At 40.2% G+C, this 18,770-nt stretch overlaps 1 long non-coding RNA gene across 1 annotated transcript in view; it reads left to right on the forward strand.

Annotated features, from left to right (window-relative positions):
- The window catches only part of LOC143781339 (uncharacterized), a 33,928-nt gene extending 15,377 nt beyond the window's left edge, over positions 1 to 18,551 (forward strand). Inside the window, exons 2-4 of the long non-coding RNA XR_013216662.1 lie at positions 1,441 to 1,540; positions 12,467 to 12,580; positions 17,420 to 18,551. This is a non-coding gene — a long non-coding RNA (uncharacterized LOC143781339). The remainder of the gene's footprint in view (positions 1 to 1,440; positions 1,541 to 12,466; positions 12,581 to 17,419) is intronic.
- The last annotated feature ends 219 nt before the right edge of the window (positions 18,552 to 18,770 follow it).

Below are 18,770 nucleotides of genomic sequence, written 5' to 3' on the forward strand. Positions count from 1 at the left end.
ATTTACACCCTACTTTACGGCCCTTCCGCGTCACCCATCTGGTCATGCTGAAATCCCCTTTCGACTGTGATCAGGATCAGGAGGATTTTGCCCAACCACGTTAAAGGTCACGGCATCATCAGACCTCTCCCAGATCTCCTCAAAGCCCAAATTCATGGCCCAGCATAGTCAGGTGACAGGGATGAGTACAGGGGCCAGAAAGGTGAGTATGTGTTTTTTATTTTTTACATGTTGCATGTATTATGCTCTAGGGTATTATGGCCCCAGAGCATAACAGTTGACATTAAAATTGCAGACAAATTCTCAGCAAATTAAATTTCTTTGGAAAATATGCGCGAGCAGGCAAATTCGAATTTCTATAATTTATGCATTTTTTAATACTACTTATTAATTGTATGCTCAGAGATTTGCTGTTTTTTTGTGACAGGTCATGCTATACTTAATCCCCTTTCTTGTCGAGGTGAACATTGACATGTCTTACATTGCCTGATCATACTTTCCACCATTGTATATGTCATACTAAGTGATGTAATACTCAAATGGCGCGAAGCCTACAGCTGTACATGATGTGACTTTTGATTTTTACACATTTATGAAATGTGCCTGAATGTGAATGTGTGAATTTTGATGGATAGCACTCGTCCCCTTGTTATTCTATGGGGTGTGCACATGTCTACATTTTTTCCTCACAGCATGCCTGAGTTTGTTCCAATATATGAATTGCAGTTGGCCATGAAATTCAATGAGTCGGTGGAAACCGTCGGACTGCATTGGGATGACATCTGAGTGTGGTCCAATTTCCAGGAACAGCACAATGGAGAAGATGGAGAAATATTTTTCTCCATCGTCTTCTCATCTGAGAGAATCCGATCACACTATGATCACGCTATGATCAAACTATGATCAAAGTTTGATCAAAGTGTGATTTGCATAATCAACTCTATTATCTTAGGAGAGATAACATACACTTGTGTGACCCTAGCCTAAATATCAAAAACAAATAGGAAATATTGGCTAAAGGGTAAAAGGACAAAAGCATACAATTATAATATGGAATGCCAGCTTGCTGGCTAAAATATTTTTACATCCTACAGTAACATACAACTGGGGACATAGTTTAACTAAGCTTAAATTCCAGAAAAAAAATAGTAAAATTGTTTGATTCATGGAATTTTAAATACTGATGCCTCTTTCTGGCCCATTGTGATGACTGAGAGGATTAGTCTCAGCCGTTCATTCACTCTGGCTCACATATTCCTGTAAGAGGTAACACTACCTGAGAGCAATTCACATTGTTGACTAGTTCATCCATCATAGAGTTCTCTTTGTTTCTATTACAGTAGACAGGACACCACAGGTATCTATGCAACAGTTTTCTTTTTTTTCTGATTCTAAAAATCTGATACATTCTGCAAAACTGATGAATGATGTTTCTTGCAGTGTACTCACCAGGCCAAATTCAACACAAAAGGTTTTTTCATATGGTATCGTCTGATAGACTTGTACCAGGTTCAACTATGAAAGAACAGATCTGTATCAGGTAAGCTGCATTTAGACAATCCAGAATACATGCATATATATGTATTTTTTTTTCAACCAGTGATAAACAGTTGCTTCTCACGAAATTAGAATATCATCAAAAAGTTAATTTAGGAAACCCAAAAGAATAGAACGGAAGCCAATGTCATAAGTACATATACAACAAAACTTTATTTGAATCATGATCAAAAACACTTTCATAAAAAACGTATAATTTTATCAACCAAAGTGGGGATACACATGCAAAAAAAGACTGCAAGATGCAGATCATGCGTCACATACCATTTAGCGTATCCATAGAAACCAATATATATAGGGGTAGTATAACTATTCAAAGTGGGTCAATAGATATAGTAATGCATATTGCCATTAAAAATCCCCCGGAAGAAGCAAGACGCGAAACGCGCGTTGGGGCTCTTAGGACTGCACGTGCAGCTTATGTATCACTTCCATTTCCTTTTTAGTTAACATGTACTCAGCGTGGGGGTTAGGTTTTTTTGTTAAGCCTTCAATGCACTGGCATATTTGTGACTACAATTAACCGTTCAGTGGCAGCTACTTTGATTGGTTTACATAGCACTAAGCACTTTATGTATTGTTCATGCCTGTATCAACCCATGTTTACCAGTTACTGGGTATGGTAACCCTTATAAGGAGAGAGTTTTCTCTATACAAAGTTGATATATGTACTTTTTATGTGGACTGAGTTTTAATGGCAATATGCATTACTATATCTATTGACCCACTTTGAATAGTTATACTACCCCTATATATATTGGTTTCTATGGATACGCTAAATGGTATGTGACACATGATCTGCATCTTGCAGTCTTTTTTTGCATGTGTATCCCCACTTTGGTCGATAAAATTATACGTTTTTTATGAAAGTGTTTTTAATCATGATTCAAATAAAGTTTTGTTGTATATGTACTTATGACATTGGCTTCCGTTCTATTCTTTTGGGTTTTCTATGATTTTTTGGAAGTGTCAGTTATATAGGCCTGGTTCAAATTATATGAAAAAGTTAATTTATTTCAGTTCTTTAATCCAAAAAAATTAAACTCATATATTATATAGAGTCATTACAAACAGAGTGAGCTATTTCAAGTGTTTATTTCTGTTAATGTTGATGATTATGTCTTATAGCCAATGAAAACTCAAAAGTAGTTTATCTCAGTAAATTAGAATATTTTATAACATCAGCTTGAAAAATGATTTTAAAATCCAAAATGTTAGCCTACCTAAATGTCTGTTCAGTAAATGCACCCAATACTTGGTCGCGGCTCCTTTTGCATCAATTACTGCATCAATGCAACGTGGTATGGAGATTGTCAGCCTGTGGCACTGCTGAGGTGTTATGGAAGCCCAGGTTGCTTTGATAGCAACTGCATTGTTGGGTCTAGTGTCTCTCATCTTCCTCTTGACAATACCCCATAGATTCTCCATGGGGCTAAGGTCAGGCGAGTTTACTGGCCAATCAAGCACAGTGATACTGTTGTTTTTAAACCAGGTATTGGTACTTTTGGCAATGTGGACAGGTGCCAAGTCCTGCTGGAGAATGAAATTTCCATCTCCAAAAAAGCTTGTCGGCAGAGGGAAGCATGAAATTCTCTAAAATTTCCTTGGTAAAAGGCTGACTCTGGTCTTGAAAAAACACAGCAGACCTTCACCAGCAGATGACATGGCTCCCCAAACCATCATTGATTGTGGAAACTTCACAGTACACCTCAAGCATCTTGGATTGTGGCCTCTCCACTCTTCCTCCAGACTCTGGGACCTTGATTTCAAAATGAAATGCAAAATTTACTTTCATCTGAAAACAACACCTTGGATCACTGAGCAACAGTTCAATTCTTTTTCTCCTTGACCCAGGTAAGATGCTTCTGGTGTTGTCTATTCGTCATGAGTGGTTTTACATAAGGAATGCGACACTTGTAGCCCATGTCCTGGATATGTCTGTGTGTGTTGGCTCTTGAAGCCATGACTCCAGCAGCAGTCCACTCCTTGTGAATATGCCCTAAATTTTTGAATGGCCTTTTGTTAACAATCATTTCAAGGCTGCAGTTATCCCGGTGCTTGTGCACCTTGTTATACCTCACTTTTTCCTTCCACTCAACTTACCATTAATATGCTTGGATACAGCACTCTGTGAACTGCAAGCTTCTTTAGAAATGACCTTTTGTGGCTTTCCCTCCTTGTGGAGTGTGTCAATGACTGCCTTCTGGACATCTGTCAAGTCAGTAGTCTTATCCATGATTGTGTAGCCTACAGTAACAGACTTTAAATGCTTAGAAAGCCGCTACAGGTGTTGTTTGTTAATTATTCTAATTTACTGAGATAATGACTTTGGGGTCTTCATTGGCTGTAAGCCATTATCATCAACATTAACTGAAATAAACATTTGAAATAGATTACTCTGTAATGACTCTATATAATATATGAGTTTCACTTTTGGTATTGAAGAACTGAAATAAATTAACTTTTTTGATGATCGTCTAATTTTATGAGAAGCACCTGTAGTTACCATGATTAAAAAGCTGTATATCTGCAAAAAATTGTTATATTTTGTACCTAGAGAACCACAAACACCATTACCTTATTACAGTTGATAAAATATAAATTATATATTTATTATATTAAATATAAATTATTAATTAAATAAAAAATATATTTTTAAAATAGATTTTATCCAGGAATATATCTTTCTAACATATAAGATGCAATTATAACCATATTTTTCAGTCAGATTATTGTTCTACTTGGCCACATCTTGAAGGTTGGGACATGTGGATAAATATCTTATGTTGCGCTATAGTTATCAAAAAGCAGAATTATACACTCTGATACAGAAAATTGTTAGATAGGGTTTTAGCAATGTAGAGTTGTTTAGTCTTCATCCGTGACATGAAGGGGAACACTGTTGTCACCATGATAGCATCTTTCATTTACTTTTGAAATTCTGGTCTGAAGAACTGAATTTTCTCACGTTGACCTGGCTCATTTACAGTTTTGCCCAAAGAATGAAAATTACTAGTTTCTACCAAATTCCTTCTTTTTCTAAAGTGAATACTAGCAAGGCTTGTAGTGGTTGATAAGGGAGCAGATGTTTCCCCCAGTGGGTCCCTGGGCATGAGTGGGTCCACGATCTTCCTACAGGGGCAATAGATGGCACAATTCACTTGACTCACTATGTACAGACAATTCTAGGATCTTGTCATTCATTTAGCAAACTACCAAGCTTATTATTCCATAAATTGGTGACTGATTGTAATATTATATTTGCATGTAGCTGAACAGTGGGCCCACGGTGTCTATGTTACTGGTGGATCCTCGGCAATGCAGTTTTTAATAGTAGCTCTCTTTACAAGAGGAAAAGTACCTCCTAGGTCTCCTGATAATTTGCAAAAGCTAGCTGAAAATAAGTCTTTTCCTTTTGTTGAAGATTCTTCTACTGCTAAGTAGTCTAAGTCAACTTTCATCCTTGTTAAAAGGTCAGATGGTGAATTATAAGGTTGCACTAGAGAAACTGTTTTCTTTCTTTTGAAAAATACCCAATTTGCATACCCATTTATTGGACAGATAGCATTGGAACATTTCTCCTTATGGAGAGTGCCAAAGTGATGCAAGGAGACTTATAGGCCATGCAGTACTCTTTGGGGAATTTAAATATGCAAAAAGCAATTCAGATCTTCTGCTTTATATTGATAAGGAGCAATGCTATAAATATACTTTAAAAGACAAATGAGAGATTTACAAAGCAGATATGGTCAGAAACTGTTAACATAAAGAGGCAGACATAAGCTTTCAGTAGCATCGTAGCGCAGTGACAGCACTATTGCTAGCTAGGTTTACATCCCATCAAGGACAACATCTGCATGGAATTTATAAATTCTCAGTGTGGGTCTACTTCTGAATATATTGGCGCTATATACACAAGCATATTAGCTATTTTCAGGAAGGCTGGACTTGCCGAAAAAGAAGAAGGTATCTTTAATGTACAGATGATACAACATTGATAACAACAAGAGTAAATGGAATGAAGGACTTATTATGGAGGATCAAGATGTGAAGCTTGAAATGGGGACTGCTACTCAACACAAAGAAGACAAAGATATTGACTACAGGTATGACCAGGACAAATTTGAGATTGAGGAGGACAAACTGGAAGTTGTAAACATTTTCAACTTACTTGAATTGATGATAACTCAAGATGCAGAGACGACAGCAAAAGTCAATAGGAGATTCGCTATGGGCAAATCAACAATGAAATTACTAAACAAGGTCTTCAAATAGCGGAACATTTCACTGGCGACAAAGACATGGCTCATACATAATTTGGTCTTTTCTATATGGATAACAAACCTGGATGATAAAGAAACAAGACAGAAGAAGAAGCAACACCTTTGAAATGTGGTGCTGGAGAAGGATGTTATCAATGCCTTGGATGGCAAGAAGAATAAAGCCAAATAAATCAATTTTGGAACGTCAAGCCAAACATGTACTTTGAAGCAAGGATCAACAAGCTACGACTTGTTTTCTTTGGACACATAACATGAAAATAGCAATCACTAGAAAAGGGCATTATGATAGGAAGAATAGAGGAAACAACGCTAAAGGTACCGTCACATTTAGCGACGCTGCAGCGATCTAGACATCGATCCCGATCGCTGCAGCGTCGCTGTGTGGTCTCTGGAGAGCTGTCACACAGACAGCTCTCCAGCGACCAACTATGCGAAGTCCCCTGGTAACCAGGGTAAACATCGGGTTACTAAGCGCAGGGCCGTGCTTAGTAACCCGATGTTTACCCTGGTTACCAGCGTAAACGTAAAAAAAAACAAACACTACAGACTTACATTCTGGTGTCTGTCCCCCGGCGCTGTGCTTCTCTGCACTGTGTAAGCGCCAGCCAGAAAGCACAGCGGTGACGTCACCGCTGTAATCTGCTTTCCGGCCGGCCGGCGCTTACACAGTGCAGAGAAGCACAGCGCCGGGGGACAGACACCGGAATGTAAGTATGTAGTGTTTGGGTTTTTTTACGTTTACGCTGGTAACTAGGGTAAACATCGGGTTACTAAGCGCGGCCCTGCACTTAGTAACCCGATGTTTACCCTGGTTACCAGTGAAGACATCGCTGAATCGGCGTCACACACAGGAGATCCAGCGACGAAATAAAGTTCTGGCCTTACTGCTCCGACCAACGATGGCACAGCAGGATCCTGATCGCTGCTGCCTGTCAAACTCAACGATATCGCTAGCCAGGACGCTGCAACGTCACGGATCGCTAGCGATATCGTTCAGTGTGAAGGTACCTGAAGAGTAAGACCAGCAACCTGATGGCTTGATATTATCAAAATAATGTCAGATAAGACACGAATGGACCTAATTAGGCTTACAAAAGCTCAATCTTATTATAAACTGTTCATCCATCAGGTATCCATAGCTTGAGATTGAGTCAAAGGCAGCTAAATAATAATAATAATAATAATAATAATAACAATAATAATACAAGCATATTAACCCCTTTACCCCCAAGGGTGGTTTGCACGTTAATGACCAGGCCAATTTTTACAATTCTGACCACTGTCCCTTTTTGAGGTTATAACTCTGGAATGCTTCAACGGATCCCAGTGATTCTGACAATGTTTTCTTGTGACATATTGTATTTCATGATAGTGGTAAAATTTCTTTGATATTACCTGCGTTTATTTGTGAAAAAAACAAAATTTGGCAAAAATTTTGAAAATTTAGCAATTTTACAAATTTGAATTTTTATGCAATTAAATCACAGAGATATGTCACACAAAATACTTAATAAGCAACATTTCCCACATGTCTACTTTACATCAGCACAATTTTGGAACCAACATTTTTTTTTGTTAGGGAATTATAAGGGTTAAAATTTGACCTGCAATTTCTCATTTTTACAACACCATTTTTTTTAGGGACCACATCTCATTTGAAGTCATTTTGAGGGGCCTATATGATAGAAAATAACCAAGTGTGACACCATTCTAAAAACTACACCCCTCAAGGTGCTCAAAACCACATTCAAGAAGTTTATTAACCCTTCAGGTGTTTCACAGGAATTTTTGGAATGTTTAAATAAAAATGAACATTTAACTTTTTTTCACAAAAAATTTATTTCAGCTCCAATTTGTTTTATTTTCCCAAGGGTAACAGGAGAACATGGACCACAAATGTTATTGTACAATTTGTCCTTAGTACGCCTATACCCAACAGGTGGGGGTAAACCACTGTTTGGGCGCATGGCAGAACTCGGAAGCGAAGGAGCGCCATTTGACTTTTCAATGCAAAATTGACTGGAATTGAGATGGCATGCCATGTTGCGTTTGGAGAGCCCCTGATGTGCCTAAACAGTGAAACCCCCCACAAGTGACACCATTTTGGAAAGTAGACTCCCTAAGGAACTCATCTAGATGTGTTGTGAGAGCTTTGAATCCCCAAGTGTTTCACTACAGTTTATAACGCAGAGCCGTGAAAATAAAAAATCTTTTTTTTTCCACAAAAATTATTTTTAGCCCCCAGTTTTGTATTTTCCAAAGGGTAACAGGAGAAATTGGACCCCAAAAGTTGTTGTCCAATGTGTCCTGAGTACGCTGATACCCCATATGTTGGGGTAAACCCCTGTTTGGGCGCACGGGAGAGCTCGGAAGGGAAGGAGCACTGTTTTACTTTTTCAATGCAGAATTGGCTGGAATTGAGATTGGACGCCATGTCGCATTTGGAGAGCCCCTGATGTGCCTAAACAGTGGAAACCCCCCAATTGTAACTTAGACCCTAATCCAAACACATCCCTAATCCTAATCCCAATGGTAACCCTAACCACACCCCTAACCATGACACACCCCCTAACCCTAAACCCAACCCTATTCCCAACCGTAAATGTAATCCAAACCCTAACCCTAACTTTAGCCCCAACCCTAACCCTAACTTTAGCCCCAACCCTAACTGTAGCCTTAACCCTAGCCCCAACCCTAACCCTAGCCCTAGCCCTAACCCTTGCCCTAACCCTAACCCTTGCCCTAACCCTAAACCTAAACCTAACCCTAACCCTAGCCCTAACCCTAATGGGAAAATGGAAATAATTTTTTTTTAAAATTTTAAATTTTTCGCTAACTAAGGGAGTGATGAGGGGGGGTTTGATTTACTTTTATAGCGGGTTTTTTAGCTGATTTTTATGATTGGCAGCTGTCACACACTGAAAGACGCTTTTTATTGCAAAAAATATTTTTTGCGTTACCACATTTTGAGAGCTATAATTTTTCCATATTTTGGTCCACAGAGTCATGTGAGGTCTTTTTTGTGGGACGAGTTGACGTTTTTATTGGTACCATTTCCAGGCACGTGACATTTTTTTATCGCTTTTTATTTAGATTTTTGTGAGGCAGAATGACCAAAAACCAGCTATTCATGAATTTCTTTTGGGGGAGGCGTTTATACCATTCCGCGTTTGGTAAAATGGATAAAACAGTTTTATTCTTCGGGTCAGTACGATTACAGCGATACCTCATTTATATCTTTTTTATGTTTTGGCACTTTTATACGATAAAAACTATTTTATAGAAAAAATAATTATTTTTGCATCGCTTTATTCTGAGGACTATAACTTTTATATTTTTTCTTTGATGATGCTGTATTTTGGTTCATTTTTTGTGGGACAAGATGACGTTTTCAGCGGTACCATGGTTATTTATATCCGTCTTTTTGATTGCGTGTTATTCCACTTTTTGTTTGGCGGTATGATAAAGCGTTTTTTGCCTCGGTTTTTTTTTTTTTTTTTTACGGTGTTCACTGAAGGGGATAACTAGTGGGACAGTTTTATAGGTCGGGTCGTTATGGATGTTGCGATACTAAATATGTGTACTTTTATTGTTTGGTTTTTTTTAATTTAGATTAAAAAAATGTATTTCTAGGAACAATATATATATATATTTTTTTTTTTTTATTTTTTTGGAGATTTTTTTTAAATTTTTTTTACACATGTGAATATTTTTTTTTACACTATAACATTTCCCCGGGGGGCATCATGTTATAGTGTAAGATCGCTGATCTGACAGTTTGCACAGCACTCTGTCAGATCGGCGATCTGACGTGCACAGCTCCTGGAGGCTTCCCGGTGCCTGCTCTGAGCAGGCGCTGTGAAGCCACCTCCCTGCAGGACCCGGATGCAGCAGCCATTTTGGATCCGGGCGTGCTGCAGGGAGGAGGAGGTAAAAGACCCTTGGAGCAACGCGATCACATCGCGTTGCTCCGGGGGTCTCAGGGAAGCACCAGGGAGCCCCCTCCCTGCTCGATGCTTCCCTATACCGCCGGAACACTGTGATTATGTTTGATCGCAGTGTGTCGGGGGTTAATGTGCTGGGGGCGGTCCATGACCGCTCCTGGCACATAGTGCCGGATGTCAGCTGCAATAGTCAGCTGACACCCGGCTGCGATCGGTCGCGCTCCCCCCGTGAGTGCGGCCGATCGCATATGACTAGTGTTGAGCATTCTGATACCGCAAGTATCGGGAATCGGCCGATACTTGCGGTATCGAAATTCCGATACCGAGATCCGATACTTTTGTGGTATCGGGAATCGGAATCGGAAGTTTCCAGTGTATGGTTCCCAGGGTCTGAAGGAGAGGAAACTCTCCTTCAGGCCCTGAGATCCATATGAATGTGTAAAATAAAGAATTAAAATAAAAAATATTGATATACTCACCTGTCCGGAGGCCCCTGGACATCACCGCTGGTAACCGGCAGCCTTCTTTGTTTAAAATGAGCGCGTTTAGCACCTTCCATGACGTCACGGCTTCTGATTGGTCGCGTGCCGCTCATGTGACCGCCACGCGACCGATCACAAGCCGCGACTTCATCCCTCAAGTCCTAAATTCCCTTCTAGGAATTTAGGACCTGAGGGATGACGTCACGGCTTCTGATTGGTCGTGTGGCGGTCACATGAGCGGCACGCGACCAATCAGAAGCCGTGACATCATGGAAGGTGCTGCACGCGCTCATTTTAAGCAAAGAAGGCTGCCGGTTCACAGCGGTAAGGTCCAGGCTGCGTCGGAGAGGTGAGTATATCAATATTTTTTATTTTAATTCTTTATTTTACACATTAATATGGATCCCAGGGCCTGAAGGAGAGTTTCCTCTCCTTCAGACCCCGGGAACCATCAGGGATACCTTCCGATACTTGAGTCCCATTGACTTGTATTGGTATCGGGTATCGGTATCGGATCAGATCCGATACTTTGCCGGTATCGGCCGATACTTTCCGATACCGATACTTTCAAGTATCGGACGGTATCGCTCAACACTACATATGACGTACTATCCCGTCGGTGGTCATACGGGCCCACCCCACCTCGACGGCATAGTACGTCTAATGTCAGAAAGGGGTTAAGATGAGTATATTTTTTTTCAAAAAACCTACCTTATTTTTGGTGCAAAATGTTTTTGTAAATAAAGACATACTTTATGTGGGGTTAGAATTATCTAGAGTTGTACCAAATTTATTATGTACAACTGTTGATAATTTTTACAGTCTTGCTAATTCATCCTCTTTTTAATAATAATAATAATAATAATAATAATCTACATGGTGCCAACATATTCTGCAGTGCTATACAGACATTATCATCGCTGTCCCCGATGGGGCTGATAATCTAAATTCCCTATCAGAATGTCTTTGGAATGTGGGAGGAAACCAGAGTACCTGTAGATAACCCACACAAACACGGGGAGTAGGTACAAATTCCTTGCAGATGTTGTCCTTGGTGCAGTGCTAACCACTGAGCCACTGTGCAGCCCATCCTACAATTCTGTTAATATATCTCTTTCATGGTCAACAAGGGGCCTTAAAGAGTTATAGCCATTCTTGAGAGTGACTTGTTAAAAGAAGGAATAAGTCATGGAAATTTAGTCAACCACTCCAAACTGATTTAGTAAATAGATAATATTCTACATAAAATAATGTTTCAGGAAATATTTTCTTAAAACTCTGCATTATGCCATTCTTCTGGAATGCCTCTTAAATATTTATGAAATAAATTAACAACTGGGTGTTACCAGTTAGAGGTGTCCCAATACACACTCTCACAGAACAGTGCTGACTATTTAGAGACACTCGCCTTTGGAAAGGGCAATAGTAACACTCAGTTGTAGCATTATTCACAGAGGAACAATACAATGTAGAGTTTTAATAAGAATTCACATTATATGAGAATTACAAGGCTTTTTTTACCAATACAGATATATAAGGGGAGCTGACAGATTATCTTAACATGTAATTAATTATATTGTACAGAATTTTCATAGGATATATGAGATGTATTTTTCAAAACTAGAACCATATAAACCCAAATTTCTGATCAGAAATAAATGTACTTGCTTGATATCCCCTAAAATATATTTTTACATTTACTGTAATAGAAAACATTAACTTTTTAAACTGGGAACATAGACTTGAAAAAAATCTATGCTTATGAAGCTTCTACTCATTTCTTTCTCCTCTGTACATTTTCTTAGTAATCTCACTGCTCTATTTTTCTGAGCCGAGTTATAACTTCTAAAACATCTCAGAAAAGTTGTGTTATTGTTATTACCACCAGCCATGATGTCTGTCGGCTTGTTGTCTGCTGTGTTCAAAGATACAACGTGTAGCCTGTAGCCTGGAACTATCTAAATCCAACAGTCATGGCATGTTTTCATTAAATCAGTGGCATCACATAGAAGTTCTGGAAATTAAAAAGCTTTGATACGTTTAGAATGATGTGAGCCTGGTAAAACTAAATCTACCTATGCGGATATATGAACCATTTAAATTATTCCCTTTTTCAAACAGACAAATTGTTTATTCCGAACAATAAGTAAAGTAATCGTGGTTCATGTAATGAAAGTTATGAATGTGTATTTTTTTATAGGTTTTATGGACTCAGGAAAAATAGCTCTTCTTTTGGGGAACAATGTCAATTCCAATCAAAACCTGCTAAGTACACTTCTATTGTCTTGGCAAAGTTACCAGAGTCATAATTGTGGTAAGGCTTTAAGTCTTAAGTGACCTTATAAGTAGATATGAGCAAATACGATTAAGATAAGAATTTAACTCTTCTCAAATATTTAAAAAATCTACATTTCGCAAAATGCATACTTTTGGGTTTTGCTTCTGCTCTGATCCAGAGATATGGAGGCCGCTGAGCACCTTTTTCTAGATCGTAGAAGTCCACCAAAAAGTAAAAAAATAAAATCATGATATTCATCTATCTGCTCACCATTACTCAGCTAGTCCTCGCTGCATCTTTTACCGCCGCTTGCAGTGAAATTCTCTCTCCAACCTCTTCTGAGCTGGAAATCCTGGCACAGCATTAGAGGCTAGAGAGGGTTCTGGGTGAGATGTTATGTGGGGCTCAAGCTGTTTATGGGAGGCTATGTGGGGCTCATGCTGTATATAGAGAGCCTATGTTGGGATCCTGCTGTGTATAGGGAGGATATATGGGGCTCATCCTGTGTATGGGAGGCTATGTGGGGGCTCAGACTGTGCATTGGAGCCTCATATAACCTCACTTATATAAAGCATGAGCTCCATATAGCTTCCAATATACAGCGTGAGACCCATGTAGCCTCCAATATACAGCTTGAGCCCACATAGCCTTGCCATAAACAGCATGAGCTCCACATTGCCTTCCTATATGCAGCATGAGCACCACACAGCCTCCCATGTACAGCATGAGCCCCACATTGCCTCCTATAAACAGTTTAAGCCCCACAAAGCCTCCTATGTACATTAAAAAAATCCCATACACATAAAAAAGCACACCACATATTTAACTTACTCCGTTTTCCCTGGCGCTCTAACTCTGCTCCTGTCACAGGTGCACTGACTCTCCACAGTGCATAACTGACATGATAAAATGACATAATCACGTCATCTGTCTCCCACGCTGATTGGTGGAAGAAGGGGCCAGCATCCCTATCTGAACCATTGTATTCACCACTATCTGAATCCCTAGAATGCAAGGAGTGGTGACAGCGAGCAGCGGATGAACGGTGGGCAGGGAAGGGCACTGTGAGGCCTGAGGGACACTGTTTCAGCCCTTCAGCTATCTCAGTCCGTGGGTCAAACTGCAATAGCTAGTGGGTCAGATGTGGCTCATTGGCCGCACTTTGCCCATGTCTAATCGTAGGCTACGTTCACATTAGCGTTAAGCTAATGTGCGTCGGGTTTGCGTCGGCGACGCAGCGGCGACGCATGCGTCATGCGCGCCCCTATACTTAACATGGGGGACGCATGCGGTTTTTTTTGTTGCGTTGTGCGACACATGCGTCTTTTTTGCCGCAAGCGTCAGACCAAGAAAACGCAACAAGTTGCATTTTTCTTGCGTCCGATTTTCGGCAAAAACCGACGCATGCGTCGCAAAACGCAGCGTTTTTGCGTGCGTTTTGACGCGTTTTTGCGTGCGTTGTGCGTTGCGTCGCCGACGCAACGGCACACAACGCTAGTGTGAACGTAGCCTAATAGTGTCTTCTCCTTCTTCCCACATTTATTGACAATAGTTGTATAACAACAAGCCCCTCTCCATGCTATCTGCTTTTACTAACATAAAGTATGTGGCAGAATGGATCATCCTAAAGATCTCACTGATATCAATGCAGTCCTGTAATTGGAGCCACCAGTGTAACAAGTCGGTTCATGAAATTTCTTTCCACCTACATATTCAATGCTCACCTGTAAGTAGTTTTCTTGAAAAGAGGGGGTGTTTAGGAACCACCGCAAATAAGAAATGAAGTGGAGTCCTCATAATGTTACACCACTAGGTTACCAACAACTGCTAAGGCACAAAATGCATAAAAGTCACCAACGATCTCCTAATTGCAAAGCCCAAAAATTGCTCTTGTATTATCAGTACAGAAAATGCATTAGGGGGAATTCATGACGTGGGTTCCATGAATGAGCATCAACATGCCAAACTTACATCACAAAGTACCTTTCAGAGAGTCCAATGGTATGTTAAAAAGCAGAATCATGCTTCTTGATTATGTCAACCCTTTGAATCATCTGTGCGGTCTCTGCCTTCTAATCCAACACAATTGTCAGGTATCTCAAATGCTCTTCCAGATAAATGGCAAAAATTTCCAAAGGCAAAATATAAAGTCATGTGGAAAGTTTTCAAAGAAGGATGGACCTGTTTTAGCTGAAAAGTGGGGAGCAACTCAATATTAATGCTTTTGTATTTAGGATAGGATGTATAAAATCTCCTGTAGGTGCAAACTGTTGGTGTCCCGGCACTTCTGTCCGTATAATGTATCAGTAAATTCTATCCTTATCAATCTGGCTGAGTATTTCCTATCTGTCCATATTTTGTATTTTTCACCTGGACTTGTGAGTATTTACACCATCAGCATATAATGTAGTAACAGAAAATGTTTTCTTCCAAACTGATATATTCCAGACTGCATGAAATAAATTTTATGTAGGTGAGCGGAAAATTGAGCAATGAAACATTATTCATATTTAGTAGCTTAACTCAGATTTATATGTAAAAGTCCAGCAATAATAAGTTCAAACTTGGTATGGTTGAAACGTTATTTATTCTCCCTCCAATATGTTGAAAACTCAGTATGTTGTTCATTATCTAAATATTTTTTTTTTCGTGGTAAAATGTCCAGTAGTTAGTGGATAGATTCACCCTTTGCAAGGATGAATGCACCGAGTAGCTCTAAGATAAATGCTGCTAATCAAGGGTGGGATATTTGGTCCATACATGATACAGAGTTCAGTATATATATATATATATGTGTATTAGGTCTCGAGTTCCCGCCACTGCACAGGGGGAATCTCGAACCACCTCCACTTCGGTCTCCCATTCTTCTCCAGGCACAGTGGAGCCTGCTCAGCGGAGACATTGGTCCCAGCGTCTGGCTCAGGCAGATACTGTGCGCATTGTTACTGCTGCCTTTCCAGGCTCAGCCATTGTAGCCAGTACGGGTCAGCGGTGAGAAGATGCTTCTGGGACTAAGTCCTGCTTTTCTCCTTCTGAGCATGCCCAAAGGAAGACCTCTCATTGGAGGTCGGGGGGGACACATGCTCAGGTCCTGTTGCAGCTCCTATTGGTCCACTAGGAAGGTCCTGAAGAAGCTACAACTATAAAAGGTTTGCATGGCCGCACTGCCATGCGCTAGTATCAATTGTGCTTGGCTTATGCCAGTGGATACTATACCACTCTATACATATGTGGTGTGAGGCTGTAGCTTTGGGACTGTACACTCAGGCAGGCAGCTAGTGTCAGTGGGGGCAATTATCCTTGGCTTAGCATCTGGTTCCTTCATGTGTGCGGTTAGCACAGAAGAGTTCCAGAGCGAGCACAACCCTAGTTAGGGTAATAGTTTTCTGTGTACAGCGCGACTCTGTGAAGCAACAGAGGTCGCTTACATTTCACACGGAGTGAGGTTAACCCATGTGTGAGCTCAGTGTCCATCCGCCATAACTTAGCAGCAGGCATCTCTGCATGGTGGACCCCAGGCTGCGAACGCACCTCTTATCTATCTCTCATTACTCGGTGCGTTCCGCTATCCCTAACAATGTGTTTATATACATATACATACACACAGTGACTTGCAAAAGTATTCACCCCCTTGGCTTTTTACCTATTTTGATACATTACAACTTGTATATAAATATTTTTGTAATCCGATTTGTGTGTGATCCATCAGCTCTAAATAATCTAAGTTGGTGAAGTAAAGTGAGAAAAATATAGGCATTAATTAAATGTATGGGATCAAGGGATCGAATAACAAAAAATTTGCTCATGCATATGTATTTGAGATGATGCCCCTAAAATTTTCTGGTGCAAGCAATTACCTGCATAAGTTACATGCTTGGTGAAAGGAAGTCCACCTGTGTGCAATCTAAGTGTCACATTGTCTGTCATTATATACACACCTTTTTTGAAAAGCCACAGAGGCTGCAACACCATTAAGCGAGAGGCTCCACTAACCAAACACCATGAACCAAGGTTTCATTAGCGAGGGTATGGGAGACGTAGTATCAAGCGGGCTTACCATAGAGCCAAATATTCTACTAGACACTCTTTGCTTTATGCCCGTGATGGTTGTAACAACACCTCTAATAAAATACGTTTCATAACTAATTACTATGCCCAATTCTCGCGCATGAAAGAGTGCCTCCAAAAAGCATGGCCCATCTTACGAACAGATTCTATCCTCAAACAGATCCTTCCTGAAAAACCAAGTGTGACCATTCGACGTTCCAAAAATCTGAGGGACTACCTTGTCAGGAGCCAATATCAGGGTGGCTCAAGACAGAGCTTTATTGATGGTGTGGGTCCGAGGTGTGGATGCGCTCCTTGTGGCTGATGTGTCGCCTGTCCTAATGTGGATAGCACGGGCTCATTTACCAACTCCTCTAGATCGAGGATATACAGTATACTATTAGGAAGCATATCACATGTACCACCAGAAATGTGATTTATTTTGCTATGTGTCCGTGCGGGCTTATATATATAGGACTAACCACACGCCAACGTAAAGTGCGTGTACGTGAACACGTTTTGGGAATTGAGGTGGCCGTCGGCCATGATGACGCATCCACACTTCGTACGTTACCTCGCCATTTTAAGCTATATCACAACTGTGATAGTTCTGCACTTAGGATTAGGGGGAAAGATACGGTCAATCCAGGAATTCATGGAGGGAAAATCAGTTCCAGACTGGCACAGCAAGAGACCAGATGGATTTGGACTTTAGATACTGTCCATCCTAAAGGATTAAATGAGAACATTAGTTTTGTACCATTTTTATAAAATACTGTTGGTTATATTCATGTGCCCTGTTTTTATGGTTGTGTTTTTTATCCTTAGTCCCACCAAACATTTTCCTTTTGTGATGAACTATTCAATCTATTATGGACGTGCATGGTTGCTGTTATACTGTACATATGGACTTCCTCTCATCTGTGTATGCCGTGAAACTTCCACACCTATGGATGCGGGAGACTGAATATCATACAACTTTCGGCTGATTTTTATGATACATCTTACCGTGTATGGCACATATTGTTGCTGTGGAATATATATTTATTATAATCTATTCTGTTCTAATACTATTCTATATGGCAATAACTTATTGTATCTAGATCTATGGGTGAGAATTGTGTTTTGGTACCCTTTGGTATTGGGTTATCTATGTATTATTAGTTATATTTACTATTGCCATTCAAATTAATACCAGTTGAGTGCCATCATTATATTGCCACACTAGATTTTGTATTGACGTATCTAGTTATTGTCTTTGTTAGGAGTACTATACTCACCAGTCACAGCACGCATGCGTGCCATGGTCCCGGCTCTCTCGTTGGCTTGCGGCGTCTCAATGTGTTCCTGTGGTGATCATGTGCCATGACATCACTCGACACACGCCGCCGCCGCCGAGCATCCTGTTGCCATGACAGCACTTGCGTCACAGGAAGTGGCGGTGATATTGTAGGAACACCTATATCGGCCGGCTGTATTCAGCATGGTCTTTACAGCAACATGCCGCTTTACGTCCTTGGCCATCTGTTCATTAGTAAATTGTGATTTGATTGGATCTCGGGGCTTTTTAACTTGTGCACTTCCCCTTCCCTCTTCACCCCTTGAGAAAGGCTACACCGCCGAAACGCGCTTCGGGGAGGACGCTCGCGGACATATTCCTGGCATATTACGGGTAATGATATCAGCTTGTGTAGCTACTTACCTTTTCCCTCTTATTTGTGGTATACACCTTATATGCTAGACGTTACATAGACTAGGCTAGAATGGGAATTGTGCAATATATGTATGTGACCATACTTTAAATTATGTTATATGTCCCTGGAAGCCTTACCATTGATATATTATGTCCTTGTGAGTGTCCGTTGATTCTGGCATGTGCTAGTGGTTGTAACCCCTCTTTTTCCCAGTTGTCATCTATACCTGATTTTTTTCAATAAAAATATTATGGATTATTTAAATTATATTTGGGAGTTTTTAGTCGTGGTTTTTTCTTGTTATGCATAACCAAACACCATGAAGACCAAACAAATCAGGGACAAAGTTGTTGTAAATTACAAGTTGAGGTTAGGTTATAAAAAACACATCCCAATCTCTTTTGATCCCTGGGAGCGCCATTAAATCCATTATCATCAAATGGAAACAACATGGTACCACAACAAACCGGCCAAGAGAAGGTCGC

Source organism: Ranitomeya variabilis, chromosome 6 (assembly GCF_051348905.1).
Source record: "Ranitomeya variabilis isolate aRanVar5 chromosome 6, aRanVar5.hap1, whole genome shotgun sequence".
In the NCBI taxonomy this organism is placed as follows: domain Eukaryota; kingdom Metazoa; phylum Chordata; class Amphibia; order Anura; family Dendrobatidae; genus Ranitomeya; species Ranitomeya variabilis.